Below are 18,932 nucleotides of genomic sequence, written 5' to 3'. Positions count from 1 at the left end.
GGCCTAAATTAGAAACCTACAATGGGAGGATGAGGGGATTTAGAGGAGTTTCACTTTCTCACTTCAGAGATATTAAAACTGAGGCTCAGACAGGGCATTTTTAGGGCAGTAAACTATTCTGAATGATGTCATGGTGGATGCATGACATTATGCATTTTTCAAAACCAGTGGAACTGTACAACACACAGAGTGAACCCTCAGGCAAGCTGTGGACCTTCTTTAATAATAATGTACCAATACTGGTTCACCGGTTAACACTTTCCTCTCATCCCTGAGCCAAGAAAATACAACTGTAGCTGCAGGAGGAAGAAGTTCTCTTGTCCCTTCTCCCTACACTTGGGTTTTGTTTCCTCAAATTGGGCTGGGGACTTCCCTGGTGGTCCAATGGTTAAGACTCCGTGTTTTCACTGCAGGCTGCGTGGGTTCAATCCCTAGCCAGAGAACTAAGATCCTGAGTGCTGCACAGCATGGCAAAAAAGAAAAGGGCGGGGCTGAAAAAACTCCCTAAGAACAACAACTGAGTGCTCCCTTCCCTTTATTCCACAGTGAGCTTGGGGCTCCATCCTCACGTAGCTGAAGGTAAAGAGGCTGGAGATCTCCTTTTTCACAACGGGCAGCAGAGGCCCAAGGCCACTCCATCGAGCGAAAGATCTCATGACTTGCCACGGTCATGCCTCACCCCTGCGTCCTATGCCAAGGTTTCCTGGAGCAGGAGCAGTGCCTGGTGGGATTCTGACCTGGTTCCTCCTGTGGGAGCCTGTGCTCAGCTGGGCAGCCATCCTCACTCTGGGCCAGCGTGTCAATAGGGACCGCTCCTGGTCTGGGGGCCCTTGACCTTTTTTTGTGCCGTGAATCCCTTCTCAAAATATTTTCCTTTGCATAAAGGGATCACAAAGGAAACTAGCTATGATGAAATACAGTTGTGAAAATATCGAAGTGTGTGAGGTTGTAATATATGGGTTTCTTTAACACATTAAATAACAAGAATCGAGGGGATGAGCCCAATAAACCACTGTCAACTTGAAGTAGAAATGAGTTTAAACAATGTTTCAAGATACCTGCAAATGTGAAAGAAAAAGCACGGCTTTCTACTGGCCCTGCTAATGCAACTGCAGTGTTTTTGCCTTTATTCATAACTGAGAAAATGGAGGTGAGCAGAGGTTAAGCTGTAATATTTTCCAATCTCAGTTCATCAACCTCTGAATTCCAGTGTACAGGCTGTGCTTCAGGAACCCTAGTTAAAAACTTCTGTCTTGGATACAAAAATGCAATTTTAGGGATCCTTTGCTACTTCTTAACCACCACCACCCCCTCCACCACCACCTGTACCCCAACACCTCACCTTGTATGATCATGGAGCCAGGCTGGAAATGCCCAGATCTGCCCCCGGATGCCTACAACACATACTTCCTGCCATTCCCCTGTCTCCCAGCCTTACCATCCAGGGAGGGATGGGTCTGACTGGGGCATTTTGCTAGGCAACTTGCAGAGGCCTCTGTATCTCGTTTTCAAGAAGGTGGACTCCTCCCACCCCCACCCCGACAGCATTCCTTCTAAACAGTTTTCCTGATGAAGACATTTGGCCCAGAGCAGAGGCTGGGGTCCAGGTCTCCTATTTAGCACCGCCCTGTTCTTTCCCCACAACGGTGGCGCAGTCACCCACTGAGACCAGCGTGCGTGCCCCTTGCTCCTGTGTTACTGTCCCCATCCCCTCAACAGATACAAAAGACAGGCTTGTGGCAACTGGCCAAGAGGAGAAACTCCCAGGAAGACACTTGCTGCTCTTTGTTTTCCCGAAGGTCTGCCCCTTGAGAGTATTTTAGTAAGACTCCGGGAGGGCATGAAGGTGAGGGAGTGAGGAAGGGAAGTGCGTTTGAGAAGTGGTGTGGCTTAGCAGGTGATTTCTCCTGACCGGAACGAGGCAGAGGGCCATGAGTGCCCACATTCTTCTGGGACTGTGTCCAGCTCCCTGTCAACACCCTGGAAAAACTCAGGAGGAGGCTGCTGAGTATGCTCGGGGAGGCTGGACCATAAGCCAAGGTCTCCTGGTCTTGGCTGAAATTATTCAGGGTTTCTCCTGTGGAGAGAGCCTGCTGCTGCTGCTGCTGTTTGGCCACTTCAGTCGTGTCCAACTCTGTGCGACCCCGTGGACGGCAGCCCGCCAGGCTCCTCTGTCCATGGGATTCTCTAGGCAAGAATACTGGGGTGGGTTGCCATGCCCTCCTCCAGGGGATCTTCCTGACCCAGGGATCGAACTCAGGTCTCCTGCATTGCAGACAGATTCTTGACTGCTGAGCCACCATGGAAAGCCTACACATTCTTAACTGATGCAGCACCTCAGGGTTTTTAAGTACAGATTCATGAACAGAAGAACGTTCCTCATATTGTGGGGCTCATAAGATCCCAGAACTTCTGTATAACTCCAAGGAGGAACTCCAACAGAGATCGTGGTTGGATTTCTTCCAGGCAAGCAAGATCCGGCCTTGGCTTTAGAAATGACAGCCTAGTCCAGCCTCGCCTTTTCATCCTGTCGGAAGAGTGGCACCTCTGTTTTACCCTCATTCCCTGTGTGGCTTCCTAAGGGGTTAAGTGTTGGGCTCTGCAGGCTACTCCCTGCTGTTCTGCCGTGTACCAGAAACTGTGACCTTGGGTCTCAGTTTCCTCATCTGTAAAGTGAGCCTAATAGTACTAAAGAAATTAACATAAGGGAAGCACTCGGAACAGCACCTGGCACATGGGAAGTGCTTACTAAGCATTAACCATTATTTTTGTTTTCTCTGCCACATGCTCTTCTCTCCTTGATTAGCCCATCTTCCTGACATTGTCACAACCTCCTTCTCAACAGTGGTTTTCTCCACTCAACTGGTCTCCTTCATATTAAACGTTCCTTCAGAGGGTCCTCAAGAGATCTGACCTCGGTCTCTTGTATTACAGCCCTAGTATCTGCAGCTTCTCAGGCAGATCTAGGAGGCAGCCGAGGGTGGAGCTGAGAAGCGTGGAGTTGTGGGGTTTGCATCGGAAAATACCTGGGGTTGAGAGAGAAGGGAGAGATGGATTTGAGGGACTGGCTCATGGAAGTGGGTGGGGAGTAGTTGGCAGCCTGAAATCTGAAGGGCAGGCTAGTGAGCAGGAAATTCAGGCAGAACACCTTATAGGTTTGAGGCAGATTCTGTCCTTTCTAAGACTCAATTTTTGCTCTTAAGGCCTTCAACAAATTAGATGAGGTCTGCAAACATTTATGCTTTACATAAAGTCAGATTGTAAATGTTTATCACATTTACAAAATTTCTTTCCAGCATCTTCTAGACTAGGGTCTAAGGATACCACTGGGCATACGGCCTATCCAAGCTGACACATAAAACTAATCATCACACCATGTGGTAAGTTTGTGGGGCAGGGTATCTACTCCTCTGAACCTCATTTTCTTTCTCTAAAAGAGTATAGCAGGGCCTACCACCTCATAGGACTGGTGAGGGGAAAGTGCATAGAGAGTCAATATTAGCTCTTGTACCAAGGGGTGCTCAGAAACACAAGCTGATGACGGTCATGCTCTTGGGAGCACCCAGAGATCCACGCCACAGCCGCCGCTCTTGAGCTCCGGTGCAGCTGCATGGGCCTCACAGAAAGCCACCAAGGCGCACCCATTCCCATCCGCTCCCGCCCGGCAGACGGGCTCAGAACCTTCAGTTCACGTGGAAAACGCCCGAAGAAGTGAACCTCACTCTCTTTTTTTATGGGGAAAGGAGGAAAGTTTCTCCACTGGCTTTCTTCATCTTTGAGACAGGGGAGGGCTTGGAGCAACAAGTCAGAAAGAATTATACTTCACTTCTTCAGCAGCCATTTCACATTTTGTGAGAACTGCATATTCATGTCGGTAAAACAGCCAAGTAGGAACCAGATGACAGCTCAGTTTTCCTGAAAATCAGGAAATCAATCAAGCTGCCAAAATGAGATGACTGCATTGTGAAATACTGCTAACAGTCCAGAAAGTTGTTTTAAGTAAGAATGTTTTGAAATGGAAATTCTCTGTTTCTCTCCTCCTTCTTCCTCCCTCCTCTCCCTCCTTCCTTCCTTCCCTTCACTCTTTTTTAAGGTTGATGGTTAAAAGCCCCCTGTTCAACTGTTTCTAACATGTTCAGCCTAGGTGTGAGTTTTCAAAAAATAGGCGAGATGACATGTGGCTCTCTCTGCCTCTCTCCCAGATTTTTCCTTTGTTCCAACTAACTGACACCCTTCTCTGCCCGTCCAGGCGCCTGCCTGCCATTGTCCACACCTGTCTCTCCTGTTTCCTGTCCTTTTTTAAACAGTGAAGCCATGACTTCAGCCACCTCCCCAACAATCAGGAATAAAATGATTCCAGAAAACTCTCTCTGTGTCTAGTGTTAAGCTGTACCTTTTAAACTTTGTTTAAATATATAAAATAAACTTCTAGTTTTAGAATAGTTTTAGATTTATATAACAGCTGCCATCCCTGGTGGCTCAGATGGTAAAGAATCCACCTGCAACGCGGGAGACCTGGGTTTGATCCCTGGGTCCGGAAAATACCCTGGAGGAGGGCATGGCAACCCACTCCAGTGTTCTTGCCTGGAGAATCCCATGCACAGAGGAGCCTGGCAGGCTACAGTCCACGGGATTGCAAAGAGCTGGACACAACTGAGCGACTACACACTTTTCTTTCCGTGAGCTCCATATCCAGTTTCCCTATTATTAATATCTAAAATTAGCATGCTATGTTTATCATAACTAATAAATAAATATCGATATAGCATTAACTAAAATCTATACTTTTGTATTTCCCTAATTTTTACCTATTCTCTGCTGTTCCAGGATCCCATTCAGTTCGCTACATGTCTCCTGAGGTTCCTCTCGGCAGTGACAGTTTCTAAGACTTAGCTTATTTTCAGTAATTTTAACAATTTTGAAGAGTACTCGTCAGGTATCTTGTAAAATGTCTCTCAGTTAGGGTTTGTCTGATGCATTCTCATGGTAAGACTGGGATAATGTGTTCTGGGGACAAAGGTCACATGGGTAAAATGTGATCATATTATGTCATGAGTTTGTCGTTGTTTAGTTATTTAGTGTCAAAGTGATTTATCACTGTCAGTGTTAACCTTGAATACTTAAGTAAGGTTGTGTTAGCCAGATTTCTCCACTGTTCGGTTACTTCCTCCCTCTTTATATTGCCATTCCTTGAGAAGGGAAATTATTTGGAGTTCCCTTGCACGGGAGATTTATTCAGCAACTTATTTATATCAGAATAGATTCATGGATATTTATTTTAAACACTGGGTTATAATCAAATAAATAACATAATAAAATAAAAATAATGAAAGTTTTACTTTTTGGCTTGATTTGCAGGTTTTCTTCCTTTTGTGTGGATTGAGCCCATCTCCCTGAAAGGGCCTGGAGGTACTGTCCACACCCAGAGAGTCCACTCATCAATCCTGCAGACACATGGCATCCTAGGGGTCATGGAAACAGTTTTCACTTCTCCCATCTGGATGCTGGTCGGTCCACAGAGCCCACTTTAGACAGGCATCCTGAAGGCCCTTCTTCCTCTTGCCCGTTTCCTTACTGATCGTCTCAGTCTTTTCCACCCCTATGTCCACTGACCCCTGGGTAAGGAATCTGGGGACCTTCATTCTATTTGCGTGAAATAGTAAAGCTAAATACAACAAATTGAACATTCACGGGCATTAGAGCTGTCCTCTAGGCGGATGTTTCCTGGGTGCACTGTTTCGGGCACTTGGCATACATTGTTTCTAATCCTCTAATGACAGGGTCATTGCTAGTCCCATTTTACAGATGTGGAAACTGGGACTCTGAGAGTTTAAAAAATACACCCAGGGTTTTTCTCCTGCCGCATGGTTTGCTCCTTCTCATAGTCTCCTTCACTAGGCCCTCTTCTTTGCTTCCACTTCCTATGTGACCACGTGCAGACCACTTCCCTCTGAGCCTTAATTTCTTGCCTGGAAATACTGTTGGATGAATTCAATGAGATACATAGAAAGTCTTCTGCTCAGGGCTCAATAAATAGCATCTGTTATTACTTTTCATTTAATGAGGATTAATTTTTTTAAAAAAGACCTCTTTCTACTCGTTTCCCGTTTACATTTTGCTCACCTCTTAAGGGTCTCATCTATTCTCATGGCTTTAAATACGATCTATATGTCAGTGAATACCAAATGTATATATCTACCTTGGATCTTTCTTTTAAATTTCAGACATCTTCACGTGAGTGTTTTGAAACAAAAGTTGGAGGTTCTGGACTTCCCTGATGGTACAGTGGATAGGAATCGCCTGCCCATACAGGGGCAGGGGTTCAGTCCCTGGTCCAGGAAGGTTCCACATGCTGTGGAACAGCAAAGCCTGTGCACTGCAACTACTGAAGCCTGCGTGCTATAGCTCCCATGAGTCACAAACACTGAGCCCATGTGCCACAACTATTGAAGCCTGCACGCCTAGAGCCTGCACTCTGCAACAAGAAGCCACCACAGTGAGAAGCCTGTGCATTGCAACGAAAAGCACCCCCCACTCACTGCAACTGGAGAGAAAGCCCATGCCCAGCAACAAAGACCCAGCACAGCTAAAATTCAATCAATTAATTAACGTGCATGCTAACTTGGTTCAGTCGTGTTCCTCTCTTTGTGACCCATGGACTATAGCCCACCAGGCTCCTCTGTCCATGGGATTCTCCAGGCAAAAATACTGGAGTGGGTTGCCATTCCCTTCTCCAGGGGATCTTCCCGACCCAGGAACAGAACTCGCATCTCTTATGTCTCCTGCATTGGCAGGCAGGTTCTTTACCACTAGCATTTGGGAGGCAATTAATTAACAACAACATCAAAAGAAGCTGGAGATTCTACTTCCAGTAGTTGCGGAGTATCCTGTATTGTATTACAATAAATATGGGCGCTGGGTAAAATAAAAGAATAAAATTATTTGAAGGGACTGGAGGGAATAAAAAAAAAAGGAAGAAAAATTGGAAGGGAGTTAACTGCTGATAGAAAGGAGGTGCAGTGGATAAGACTTGTGATTATGAGGGGTTTTGCCTGAAGGCACTACCCAGAACAATTCTAGCATAGGATGACCAGAATTCAAGCATGATGTTGCTGGTCTTACTGGTTTGACAAGTCAAGAGAATCAAGTTTAGAAAAGAAATCCAAGAAAGATCCAGAGGCTTCTTTAGAATGCATATAAAATCTGACCAAACCCTTGGCTGACTCCTGACCTGTGCATGTACAAGGGATACTCCAAGGAGCCCAGCAGAAAACAACCGGAAAAAGACAACTGGAAACTAAAAGAACTGAGCAGAAATATTAGAGGCTGCCCATCTCAAGGGACACAGAATTTGAAATTTTATGCCTGCCAAGTTAACTGCCTGATAAAAATAGTCTCTAGAGGAAGATAACAGAATCTAGGTTTTCTACAATGTATCAGCTACAATGCTCAGTATTAGAAGATTTGTTTTTTTAATGCTGAACTTGCAAATAAGCATGGAAATGCGAACCATAGCGAAAAGAAAGCAGTCACTAGGAAGCAATTCTGAAATAACTCAGATATTTAATTAGTTGATGAAGCTTCCAAAGTGGCTACAATATATATGTTCAAGAACCTTAATAAATGCACTCATAATGAATGAGCAAGTGGTCAAATTCATCAGAGAACTAGAAACTATTAATAAAAGGTAATTCTAGAGTGAAAACCATAAATGAAAAATTCACTAGATAGGCATCATATTCCATGATCCGTGGCAGGTTAGGACCATGGTGGCAGAGCCCTGGACACGGAGGACCCACACAGATGGAGGGCTGACTGTAAGTTATACACAGAGTTTTGACTGCATAGAGGATCTGTACCCCTAACTCCTGTATTGCTCAAAAGTCACCTGCACATTCTTTCTCAGAGTTTCTTTGAAAGAGACATGAGTACTTAAAGTGAAGAATATACCACTACATGGCAGAGTTTATAATATATGTCCATTCAACAAATATGAAGATAATAGCACAAAAGACAAGCTGGGGAAAGAACTTTCCTGTTTCAAGATTCTCATATTTAATGTGACATGATAGAAGGTAAGATCCAAGTAGACTATGATAAATTTAGGATGCATATTATAATCCCCAGAAGAGCCACTAAAAACTAATGCAAAACAAGAATTAAAACAAAATGAGTAAAACATTCAATTAACCCAAACAAAGGCAAGAAAAACATAGATGGAAATAGACCTAAATGCAACCATATTTATGGTTACATTAATGTAAGTAACCTAAACACTACAAATGAAAGGCAGAGACTGTCAGAAAGGGTAGAAAAGACCCAGCAACTTGCTATCTACATGAGTCCTTTAAAGAAAGACACAGGTCAGTTGAAAGTAAAAGGATAAAACATCATAGACTCTGAACACAGCAAACACGAGACAGCATGAGTGACTAGAGCATACCAAATCCAAAAGATTTCAGGGCAAAGTTATGGGAGGCAAAGAGGGGCATTCATAAAATCAAAGGGCCAGTTTCCATCAGAAAGACACAACCACCTTAAATCGTTAAGATTATGTAACACGTACGTAACACGTAAATGTGTCTGCGCCTAATAACAGAGCTTCAAAAGGCATGCATACTGACAGAACACACCCAATATATCTATTGCATTTTTTGTGTGTTTCGTATCACTAATATCCTTCCTTAGCTATTTTAATGTCTAATGTGCTTGTTCTAAACTTTTGGTTTATCTGTTTGAACACATATTCTTCTGAAGGCAGGGCTCCTTGGATGTCTTTTTATTTTGGCTTCTTTGTCTAACAATGAACAGTGGGGAAAAGCAAAGGTCATACCTAGTCTGTATAAGGATAAGATAGTGGACAACCTTGCCTTGTTTCAAAGGAAGTTTGCTACTAAAATACTTAATGTTAGTGTTACAGCTCTTTTAGAATTTGTCTAGCAGGCTTTCCGGTTCACACCGGAAAGCCCAAAAAAATAAAAAATAAAAAACTAAAATACTCAATGTTGCAATTGAGCATGAATGTTTACTGGGTTTTGGTGGATACAGTTAAACAGGTTAAGGAAGTTAACTTTTTTCCTAATTTGCTAGTTTTTTTAAATTGCATGACTTAAATTGCATTGAATGCCTTTTCTGTAAAAATATGTTTTCCCTTTTGCATCTGTTTATATAATGAATATATTAATGTATTTTCTAGTAGATTTTCATGGTGAATCCTTCCTGGCTACAACACATAGGTGCATATCTATTATAAACATCTTGTGGTATGGTTACAATCTATGAGCCAGTACTGATATACTCTCATTAGCTACAGTTCATAGCTTACATTAATGCTCACTCTCTGTGTTGCATAGTTCCACGTGCTTTGATAAAAGCACAATGTCATGTATCCACAATTATAGTATCATATAGAATAATTTTACTGCCCTAAGTGAATCCATCTATTAATCACCCCATCCCACATCCTGCCTGTTGAAGCCCTGGCAGCTAGTATTTTATTTTCTTAATGTTTCTATAGTCTTGCCTTTTCCAGAATGCCATAGAGTTGGATTCATAGAGTAGGCAGCCTTTTCACACTAGTTTCTTGTTTAGCCATATGCCTTTAAAGTTCTCCCATGTCTTTTTGTGACTTGATAATGCTTATTTTTCTCACTCAACATTCCATTGTCTGGATGCGCCACCGTTTGTCCATCCATTAACCTCTTGAAGGATATCTTGGTTGCTTCCAGTAGTGGGCAGTTATGAATACAGCTGCTATAAGTTTATGCGCAGGTTGTTGTGTGAGCACATGTTTTTAACTCAGTTCAGTAAATGCCTAAGAGCACAACTGCTGGATTGCATGGTAAGCCTTTGTTCAACCTCATAAGAAACTTTCAAACTGTTTCCCAAAGTGGCTGCGTCATTCTGCGTTACTGCCAGCCAGCACTGAGCTCCTGTTGCTTCACATCTTTATCCGCCTTTCGTGCTGTCAATATTCTGGATTTTAGCCAATCCAATAGTTGCGTAGAGGTATCACGTTGTTGTTTTAATCTGTAATTCCCTAAAGACATATTACGTAGATCATATTTTCATGTGCTTACTTCCCATCTGGCCATCTTCTTTGGCAAGGTGTCTATTCAGATTTTTTTTTTCCCATTTAAAAGGTTAGGTTGTTTGGGGAATTCTCTGGTGGTCCAGTGGTTAGGACCCTGTGCTTTCACTGCCGAACGCCTAGGTTCAATCCCTGATCAGGAACTAAGATGTAGCACAAGCCAAAAAAAAAAAATTGTTTTTTGCTGTTAAGGGTTCTTTGTATATTTTGGATACATGTCTTCTACCAGATACATGCTTTGCAAATATTTTCTCCCAGTCTGTGACTTATCTTTTCATTCTCCCAACAGTGTCTTTTGCAGAGTGTAAGTTTTCAGTTATAACAAAGTTCAACTTATGTATCTATGCTTTCATGACCCTGCTTTTCGTGTTATACCTAAAAACTCATCACCAAATCCAAGGTCAGCTAGATTCTCTCCTCTATTATATACTCATCTGACTTGAAATGCTTGCCTTTTTCATTCTTCTTTACAGTACAACCCTCTTCTGACTGCATCCTATAAGTTTCTGGGCTATTTTCTTTTGTCTTCATTGAATTCATTACAATCCTGCTTCTGTTTCGTGTTTTGTTTTCTGACCACTAGGCGTGTGGGATCTGAGCTCCCCAACCAGGAATCAAGCCCAGACCCTTGCACTGGAAGGTGAAGTCTTAACCACTGGGCCACCAGGGAAGTCCCTGGGCTATTTTCTGGTTTTCCCTATTTCAGCAGCCCTATTTCTGAATACTTTATTTCTCAGATACTAGTTTTCGTCCCTCTTGGGCAAACATTGCCCAGAGTCAGTAAAAGACAACTACTTTTTCAGTTTTCCAGTGTCTCTGATCTCAGAGCCGTGTCCTCTGACTTTTGGACAATCATCACTCCATTCTTTAATCCTCAAAATACTGCCAGAGGTCTAAAAGGGAAGAAAGCAAAAGATAAGGAGGCAGCATTTGCTAGTTTCCAGAACCAATCTCAGGACATAAAAGAGCAAACACGTCCCAAACTTTGTAATTCCAGTCTGTTTGATCTAAATTCATATCCAGTGCTCACTTGTTAATTAACAGCCTTTATCGATTTTCTTTGCAGACTTACTAAGGAAAAATTAAAGAAAAAATTTTCAGTTACAGAATTTAAACTGACAAAATCTCTTATAACAGAAATGAAAAACAAATTAATTTCTTCCTATTTGCCTTTTCCTTTTGTAATTGAGTAATTTGAGTTTCTAAAGGTTCTAACACTCATGTGTTCAATATTTTATTTCATTTGAAAACAATAACAGTAAGAAATGTGTTTGATGGACTTGTTAGGTAATTTTTATAACTGACTGCTGTTTCTGATTAAGTATGCTTTCACAAAGATAAACTATTAAATCATTCACATAATTTCTGTCTGACATGTTTAACTTAAGCTTAGGCAAAGAGAGTGTATTAGTTACTTAGGGGTGTGGTAAGAAACTTCCACAAACCGGGTGACTTTATAGTTTAAAGAGATTCATTTTCTCATGGTTCCTGGAGGCCAGAAGTCTGAAATCAAGATGTTAGCAGAGCCATGCTCCCTCTGAAGAATTTAGGGAGAAGAAGACTCCTCCCCAGACTCTTTCTAGCTTCTAGTGGTTACCAGCAATCCTTGCCATTCCTGGGCCTATAGCTACATCACTCCAGCTTCTGCTTCTGTCTTCATGTGACCATCTTCCCTGTGTGTGTATATGTTTCCAAATCTCCATCTTCCTTCTAAGGACACCTGAGGATTTAGGGTCCACCCTATTCCAGCGTGACCTCATCTCACTAATTACATCTGCAAAGACCTTCTTCCAAATAAGGTCATGGTCACAGGTATCAGGGGTTAGGACTTCACTGCATCATTTTGGGGAACACATTTTAACCCACAACAGAGTGCAAGCCAGAGGTCTCAGGTATAAAAACCAAAAGTGACACACTAAAGAAAGAAAAACACAGGACAAAATGTGCTGCAGGAAGAGTAACTGGGGGTGGTGGTGTGGTGTGTGGTTGGTTATAGCTGTCAAGAAAGGCTGCTTCAGATGGAGACAGTGCCTGCTCTAAACCTTCAAAGAGAAGTAAGGTCTAAATATGCTTGACTTCAGCCCCTGAAAAAATGAGGAAAGCAAAGGCCCAGATACCCAATATTAACTAAAGAAGAAAGAAGATAGTGCTAAGTTGTGTCTGACCTTTGTGACCCCGTGAACTGTAGCCTGCCAGACTCCTCTCTTCATGGGATTCTCCAGGCAAGAATACTAGAGTGGGTTGCCATTTCCTCGTCCAGAGGAACTTCCCAACCCAGAACTGAACCCAAGTCTCCCGTATTGCAGGCAGATGCTTTACCGATTGAGCTATACAGGAATCAAAGTGGCTGATTTAAGTTACAAGCAAGATAATCACAGCTGAAAGTGAGCAGAATGTGATGGACTAGGTCTCATACCTGCTCAGCAGCCAGGTTACTGAAGGCAACACACTCGCTATACCTTTAATTTTTGCTTCTTTTGTTTTGCTTCATTATTGGCTAATGAGGTGTTCTGGTAAACATTTCTCATCTATATTATTAGTTGGCATTTCCCTCAACCATTTGTTAAAATCTCAGAAAGCACTGGTTGTACTATCATGCTACATAAGGCCACGTAAGATTCATTATAATAATTTTGTGTGGGATTAATAATGATATTTTTCTACTGCTCCTTTTCTACCCCAGTTTTCATGAAATATATATTTATTTGACTGCTTTGGGTCTATGGAGGCAGTACATGGGTTTGTAGTTGCAACACATGGGCTTAGTTGCCCCATGGATGTGGGATCTTAATTCCCCAAACCAGTGATCAAACCAGCAACCCCTGCATTTGGAAGGTGGATTCTCAACCACTGGACCACCAGGGAAGTCCCTTAGGTTATTTTTTACCTGTGGTAAGATACATACTAAATGGTAACTGTCCATTTCCCTATGATTCTGATTATTCTAAGTACTTCATATAAGTACTTAGATATATATCCATCTTTTTGGGACTGGCTTTTTTTCACTCACCATAACGTCCTCAAGGTTCTTCCACGTTACACCATATTGTGGAATTCTTTTCAAGTCTGAATAATATGTGTGTACCACGTTTTTGTATCTGTTCATCTACTGATGGACACTTGGGTTGCTTCCATGTCTTGGCTATTGTGAATAATACTGCTATGCTTATATGGATGCACAAATATCAGTTTGGGATCCTGTTTTCAATTATTTTGGGTATATACCCAGATGTGGAATTGCTGACTCATATGGTAATTTATTTTTTTGAGAAATTACCATAATGTTTTCCACAGAGGCTATACCATTTTACATTGTCACCAACAGTGCAAAAGGGTTCCATCTTCTTCACATCCTAACCAAAACTTGCTGCTTTCTGATTTGATGACAGTGGCCATCCTAATGGGTATGCAGTGGTATCTCATACTCTCTCCATGCCTAGACCAGCAGCTTGCCATACAGCGCAGCAGAGTGGCCTATTGAGGATCTAGGCGAGTCTCCAACTGAGACAACACCTCATGAGGTTGGGGTGCTGGCCTGCAGGATGTACTACATGTTTGAAATCATAAAGCAACGTATCAGCACACATTGCTTCTTCTAATTGCAGGTATGGAAGCTATGAGGTGGCGGTGGGATAGACTTTCAATATTAAGTGAAATGACCTACCAAATAATTGCTGCTTATCTCTGTGACCTGGGACTCTGCTGACTTGGGACTAGGGATACAAGAGCTTATACTACTCAGTTCAGTTCAGTTGCTCAGTCGTGTCTGACTCTTTGCGACCCCATGGACTGCAGCACGCCAGGCCTCCCTGTCCATCACCAATTCCCACAGCCTACTCAAACTCATGTCCATTGAGTCGGTGATGCCATCCAACCATCTCATCCTCTGTTGTCCCCTTCTCCTCCCATCTTCAATCTTTCCCAGCATTAGGGTCTTTTCAAATGAGTCAGTTCTTCGCATCAGGTGGCCAAAGTATTGGAATTTCAGCTTCAGCATCAGTCCTTCCAAAGAACAATCAGGATTGATCTCCTTTAGGATGGACTGGCTGGATCTCCTTGCTGTCCAAGGGACTCTCAAGAGTCTTCTCCAACACCTTATAATACTATAAGGGGAAAAAACAATGTTTCCAATGTTGGTCATTTGGGGCTTTTATGCTACAAACAGTGAGGTGGAAAAGGGGTCATTGTGTTAGCTAGGGGAACTGATCCTGAAGAATCTTTTTTTTTTTTTTTTACTTTATTTTACTTTACAATACTGTATTGGTTTTGCCATACTGAAGAATCTTGACAATCAAAGTAAAAATGTTGTAGCTTCAAAGTTGGGCATGAGAGAATCTGAAATCCGATCTGTCGTTCTAGAGCAGGACTTATACTACCAAATCAAGTGGAAAAAGCTAATGTTAAGACCACCACACCCACAAAGGACAGAATTATCAAGGGCTAGATGCCTTGAGAAGGCAAATTTGACATGAAACCCCGAATCACTGAGTGCCTGTGTGAGGGCAAAGCAAATGTGGCATAAATTACAGAAGGAGAAAGTCATACATGCCAATTGCATTCTCATAAGCTGTTACAAAATAAAGACATCACCTCTAGCCATATTTCTTTCATTGCTGTGTATACATTTATACATTTTAATGAATTTTTTTCCTTCCTCTTCTCTACTTCCATTATTTATATTTGGAAAGTAAGTTGTGGTTAATTATACAATTTTTAAAAACCAGGTTGATTGAGGTGTAATTTACTATACTGAAATTTATCCTTTTAAAGTGTACAGTTCAAGGAGTATAGTCATATAACCACCACAATTGAGACATAAAATATTCCTTTTACCTCCAAAATTCCCTCATGCCCTTTCGAAGTCAATTTGCTCCCCTAACTCCCAGTCTTTGGCAAACACTGATCTGAATTTTGACCCTATGGCTTTTGCCTTTTACAGAATGTCATTAATACGGACTTGGACGCTACATACCCCTTTGTGTCTGGCATCTTTCACTTGACATGGTCTTTTGAAATGTATGAAATGCTTAAAGAAATAAAAACGCCGTCATCCTATGACTGAAAAACAAGACCCAAATTGGAACACAGAGAGATAAGAAGCTGACAAGCTCTGGAAGAGGGCTTAAAAGGATATGGGGGATAGGACAAGATGGTCTAATGTAATTTAATCAGTCACAGAAGAAGAGACTGGAGAGAAGCAATGTTTGGAAAAGCAATTAATGAGAGTTTTCCAGACTCGAAGCCTCTGATACAGAATGAAGAATGTATACCAAGCAAGATAAATAAAAAAGAACCACATCTAAAGCACGATATAGTAAAACTCAAACATCAAAGACAAGGAGTAGGCTTCAAAAGCAGCTCAAGAGAACAGGCAGACGACTTGCAAAGGAACAACAAACTGACTAATCGCAGCCTTTTCAACAGTAACAGTGAATCGAGACTACTGGCGCAGTGCCCGAAGTGCCAAGAGAAAACCAGCTCTCAGCCTGCCCTGATAACCAGAAAATGATCTTTCAAGAAAAACCATGAACTAAAGATATCTTCAGATAAACAAATACCAACTAGCCTTCTCTGAAGGAATTTCTAAAGTATATAATTACAGCAGAGGGAAAAAGATCCCAGTGAGAAGATGCAAGAACGAGTGGAAGGCATTAAAAAAAAAAGATGTAGGCAAATCTGAGCAAACATTTTGTATGGTGATAATGAAAATATCTAGTATGTAGGGTTAATAAAAGGTCACGGCTTGTGGTAAAGAGAGGTTGGTGAGAGCAATTTCTCTCTTCTTTAAGATATCTTTCAAAAACTGTAAGGTATATGGAGGATTAAAAACCTGTTAACTCCATTTTCAGGAAAGCTGAGTGACAGATATCTGTACAAGTCAAAAATGCCTAAGTGCTCCCAGAGGCATCACAGAAGCCGCATGGGGATCAAGTAGATACCATGGGGATAAAGTGAACAGAAAGAGGCCAGAGGTGACAGATCGCAGAAAATATTAGTAAAACTACATTTCCTGTGGCTGACGGGCTCATCCTAAAGTGAGCAACCTACATCCTTTACACACCACAAGAGATGAGAACGCTGGCAACCACCAGGCAGAAGGCAACTGGTCAGAAGCTTGTGTGGATAGAAGCACAGAAAAGATAAAGGGAGAAAAGAGGAATGACCCAGAGGTGGCAGATCTCAGAGAATGCCCACACAATACACTCACAGAACAAATCTCTTACAAACTGCTGGGCCAGAAAAATCCAACTCATTCACTGAATAAAGAGCCATTAAAAAAAAAAAGGGTCTGGCACATTATTATTACAAAGATACTGTAAGGAGAAAGGTGGAAAGAAAGAGCAAAAGCTAAAAGATGAAGAACCAGACAAGAAACAGATTTTAAAAATCTAACCGAAAGTTAACTATAAACAACAAAAAAACAACCAATTACTTCAATTAACAAAGTCTACATAGCAGAAATGCAAGAAATCAAAGAAGAGATGGCACAAAAACAGGAGAAGGAATATTAAAAATAAAAAGGAAAAGCTGAGATTAATAAGTTAGAAAACAAAAAGAACCAAGACAGAAAAACATCCTAACTTGATGAAGAAAAGATGCAAGAAAGCACAAATACACAAAAATAAGAAATAACCACAGAAACAAAAAAAAAGTTTAGAGAATCACTTAAAAATTACTTTGTTGGGAATTCCCTGGTAGTCCAGTGGTTAGGACTCCACACTATCACTGCCGAGGGCCCAGTTTCAATCCCTGATCAGGGAACTAAGATCCCACAGTTCAGTTCAGTTCAGTCACTCAGTCGTGTCCGACTCTTTGTGACCCCATGGACTGTAGCACGCCAGGCCTCCCTGTCCATCACCAATTCCTGGAGCTTACTCAAACCCATGTCCATCGAGTCGGTGATGCCATCCAACCATCTCATCCTCTGTCATCCCCTTCTCCTCCTGCCTTCAATCTCTCCCAGCATCCGAGTCTTTTCCAATGAGTCAGTTCTTCACATCAGGTGCCCAAAGTATTGGAGTTTCAGCTTCAGCATCAGTCCTTCCAATGAATATTTAAAACTGATTTCCTTTAGGATGGACTGGTTGGATCTCCTTACAGTCCAAGGGATGCCCAAGAATATTCTCCAACATCACAGTTCAAAAGCATCAATTCTTCAGTGCTCAGCTTTCTTTATAGTCCAACTCTCACATCCATACATGACCACTGGAAAAACCATAGCTTTGAATAGATGGACCTTTGCTGGCAAAGTAATGTCTCTGCTTTTTAGTATGCTGTCTAGGTTGGGTATAACTTTTTTCCAAGGAGCAAGCGTCTTTTAATTTCATGGCAGCTGTCATCATCTGCAGTGATTAGTGAAAGTGGTCAGTCATGTCCAAATCTTTGCGATCCCATGGACTATACATCCATGGAATTCTCCAGGCCAGAATTCTGGAGTGGGTAGCCTTTCCTTTCTCCAGGGGATCTTCCCAAACCAGGGATCTAACCCAGATCTCCCACATTGCAGGCAGATTCTTTACCAGCTGAGCCACAAGGGACAAGCTATTTGGCCAAAGGAATTTTTTTTTTGTTTAACCCTATGTAAGCAATTTTGAAAACCTATATGAAATATATCACTTGTGAGGAGTTATATAATTTATCAAAATAAATAAAATAAGAACATAAAAATATGATCGTTTTTAAAGAACACCTCTACCCCCCCAAAAAAAATCAGTCCCAGATTTCACAAGGAAGTGCTACCAAGCCTTTAAGAAGTCTAATGCGTAATTCCAAAATGCTTTTTGAAGCTATTTCAAGGGACTGAAAATTGAAGAAAACTTTCAAGTTATTTCTATAAAGTAGGTATAACATTAATATCCAAATCTGACGAGGAAGGAAATTACAGACCACTCTTACTTCTGAGTATTTATGCAAAAATACTGAGTGTTAGTTGTTAACTGCTTTGAGATAAATTACCACAAATACAGCAGCTTAAAACAATATACAGTTATTATCTCACGGTTTCCATTGCTTAGGAGTCTGAACACAGCTTAGCTGGGTCTTCAGGGTCTCACAAGGTAACAATCAAGGTGCCAGTCAGGCTGCACTCTCATCTGGGGATCACATCCTTTTTCAAGCTCACATGGTTGTTGGCAGAATTCATTTCTTTGTGGCTATAAACTCAAAACATTGACATCTTCAAAGGCAGCAGGAAAGCTCTGACTTCAGAGAAAGCCCTAAACTCTCTTTTAAAGCCTATACCTGATCAGGTAAGGCTTATCCAAAGTAATCTCCCTTTCATCAAGTCAAAAGTCAACAGATTAGGGACTTAATTACATCAACAAAATCCCTTAGTCTTTGCCACATTACATAAACATAGTCATGGGAGTGATACACTCTATTATATTTCATATATAATATATGATATATATGTCTACCTTCAAGAGAAAGGGATCATACAAATACTGCCTAAGTACACTAAGTAACATATAGCAAAGACAAAAACTAGGAATACATTAAAAACAACACGTTACAATCGAGTAAGATTATTTTAAAAATGCAAAGGTAGTTCAGTATAAGGATATCATTTTCAGAGACACTAAGAAAACTTTGATAATGTTCAACAAACCATCTTTGATTTTAAAATCCTTTAAAAAACAGGAATTGATTCTTCTTTATATCCCCAAAACAAATATAATGCTTAATGAGGAAACAGCAGGAGCATTTTCATTGAAATTAGGAAAAGTCTGTCTACTACCGAGACAGTTATTAATATTATACTAGAGATACTACCAACACAATGGGCGAAGACTGAAAAGAGTTCAGAAGTACAGAAATTGGAAAGGAGGGGGTCTATTACTCT

At 41.5% G+C, this 18,932-nt stretch overlaps 1 non-coding gene across 1 annotated transcript; it reads left to right on the top strand.

Annotated features, from left to right (window-relative positions):
• Window positions 1-8,909: 8,909 nt before the first annotated feature.
• LOC128057067 (U7 small nuclear RNA) lies at window positions 8,910-8,971 on the top strand. Its single transcript, XR_008200252.1, has one exon. It is a non-coding gene; the product is annotated as a U7 small nuclear RNA (small nuclear RNA).
• The last annotated feature ends 9,961 nt before the right edge of the window (window positions 8,972-18,932 follow it).

The sequence above is a fragment of the Budorcas taxicolor genome, chromosome 11, assembly GCF_023091745.1.
Source record: "Budorcas taxicolor isolate Tak-1 chromosome 11, Takin1.1, whole genome shotgun sequence".
NCBI classification, from domain to species: domain Eukaryota; kingdom Metazoa; phylum Chordata; class Mammalia; order Artiodactyla; family Bovidae; genus Budorcas; species Budorcas taxicolor.
Note: the sequence above shows the minus strand (reverse complement) of the source record. Positions and strands in the feature narration are given on the sequence as shown.